Source organism: Teleopsis dalmanni, chromosome X (genome assembly GCF_002237135.1).
Source record: "Teleopsis dalmanni isolate 2A chromosome X, ASM223713v2, whole genome shotgun sequence".
Taxonomy (NCBI): Eukaryota; Metazoa; Arthropoda; class Insecta; order Diptera; family Diopsidae; genus Teleopsis; species Teleopsis dalmanni.
The window spans coordinates 28,259,145-28,261,996 of NC_051848.1; positions in this window are offsets into that span (position 1 = coordinate 28,259,145).

Below are 2,852 nucleotides of genomic sequence, written 5' to 3' on the forward strand. Positions count from 1 at the left end.
TAAACCCCAATGATCCGTGTTTCTTCCTCATGTGCATCAGTGGCGGACACTCCCTAAGTACATGGTATGCAGTTTTTCTCTCTTCTCTACAGTATCTGTAGTCTGAGTTGGATTGAATTTCTAACTTCGTAAGATGATTATTCAATCTACAGTGACCAGTCAATAATTCCGTACTAATTCTTAGGTTATTTTTTTATTGTGCTATGCAATCTTTGAAGCGTTTTAGGTTGTATGTCCCTAAAAGCATTTTAGTTTTTAATAGTCTTGGTAGCCTTTCCCAATACTGGTCTCTTTTTCCTCTATGCCATTCATAAGAAGGAATAGAGTTCCTTTGCCTTGGTCACAGTTAGATTCTGAGCTTCTTATTATTGTAGCTGCGGCTCTTCTTGCAATCCATATTAGTCCATATCATTAATACATATCAAGTGCACCTATTAATCATCGGTCTTGAAATTATTTCTTATATTTAATTATTCATAAATAATTTGTTTTCTTTTTTTGAGGCTGCAAGTACCAAAGGCCAAGGACTCTGAGCCAAGCCAAATTTGAAGCTCTAAGTTAGTGTTATTAAATCAAATGACCCAAGTCAAGTACACTTGTGGATTATGTTCGAACTTAGAGTTTTGCTTATTTCCTGTTAAAGTTGATTAACAAATTCACTTGCTGTTTTATATTAGAATAAAGTCACAAACCAGATGTAGAATAATTAAGTTATTTAATTAAATTTATATTTTTAATTGCTAAATTTCAATAGTATTCTTTAGTAAAGGCATTTTTTTTTTCTATTACTTTTTTTTGTGTACAGCACAAGAAAGTTCATTAGTTGGTTAATGAACTTTGATTCTGAGCTTCAAATTTGGCTGGGTATGAGTTCAACCCTTGGTACTTACAGTCTCAAAAAATTATTTACGAATAATTAAATATATAAATTTCTTTCAGAAGCACTGACGATGGGTATTTGGAAACACTCAAAACTACTATATGATTAGCAAAAAATTTAATTAATTAAAAATAAACAAAAATTTTGTTGTTGCAATTCAATATTGTTCGAAACATATAACTTCATTTTGGAAGCTGGAAAATTTCTTAAAAGTTCAATAAGGCGTTTATCGGTGAATTATCTTGACAGATGTGTTTTTGTACACCGTAAATTTAGGTCTCAACGGGAATTCCACGTTAAATAACATCGCGCTCAGTCTCCACGTAGCAGTCTTGGCACCCACTGGATAATGAAGTAATAGCACGTACAGCGAGTCCTATTCCCAGAACTTTTAATTTGGGTTGTACACAATGTTTGGCATCCACTATGTAAGATTAGCTGTCAGTAAAATACTTAAGGACGCCTCGGAATTAGAATCATTCGGAAATTATCAAACCCTTGAAAATTATCAAAAGACAAGTTACATTATTGATATACAGATTACTTTCTAAAATAATTATTATAATTATAATTATTATTAAAGACAAACGTGTGAAAGTGAAAAGACTTCCTTTACTTCATATTTCTCAAAGTGAAACTCTTCTTTACATATTTTAAATAATTTAGCACTGAAAAATACATAATAAAAAAAATCAGTTAGACAATTTAAATAATTTACAACCGTTGACGACTCTGTAAACTGTGTTGCTCAGTGGTTAGTCCATTAAAACAGGAAACACATAAAATAGCTCAAGCACGGTATGAACGAATATGAACGATCTGGTGTAATGTAGTGGAGTTAAGGGCTAAAAGTATAGTAGACCACATTTCTTTAATATGCAAAATATGCTGTACTTTACTTTGTTATACTTTCATTCAAGAGCTTCTCCAGTGCAGCAATCCTTCCAAGTTTTTTTATTCTTTCAGTGGAAGTTCATTACTTATGCGTTACGAAATAGGTAAATTGAAGCTTATGCATATTAAACAAGTACACATACCTACATATATATATACGTATTTAAGACAACCAGCTTAATTATTTCCTTAAAGTTAATTTATTTTTAAAATGTGTATCATTTTTATCATTAGCCTATTAGAAACAAAAACGCTAGTCACTGCAATACTAGCTAAAGATGTTTTTAGAGATTATTGTTAAAACTTAATCAAACACAATTTTTTATTTCCCTACTTAAAGTTTCTTTTAAAAGTAATCGATCACTCTATTATCAATCTAGTACAGTACGATTGGAGTACTGAACTGGAAGAGAGTAGCAGAAGATAGGGCTAGATGGAGGCAGATCGTGAGGGAGGCCAAGTTTCATACTGAACTGTAGTGCCAAATAAGAAGAGAAGTAAAATATTTTTATATTAGAACATTTATGAGTATTGTACTTAAATCTGTATTGTAGTCACTAGATTAATTAAATTATATTCAATATCCCCCTTAAACATCCGAACAGTACATTTTCATCTGAATTTAATTATTATTCTAATTAAAATTGGTTAGATGTAAAATAGAAATTGAATTTTGACAATAATTTCTTTATATACAAAGTATAATACTAATTTCAGACACTCTACGCTTTATATCCGTGACCATGAGTGATCGTAACCATCACTCTTATAAACATAATATTATAATAATATTGTTGTTATAACAACAACATTTCAGTAAATGATTTTATCATGCATAACTCATACAAATTTAGCCAAATACACAGAAATAAAGTAATTGAGAATTATAAGGTCTTCATTAAAGTAATTTAGTAATATAATTTAATATTAGGAAATATATAATTCTCATATAGTTGTTGGGTACTTCTTAGGTGCCGCAATTGGTTCGATAAAACAGATTAATTGAATATGGAATAATTTTGTAAAAACTGAATTTTATTATGTCATTCCCTCTTTAGCTAATCGAGTGTTGTCTCTT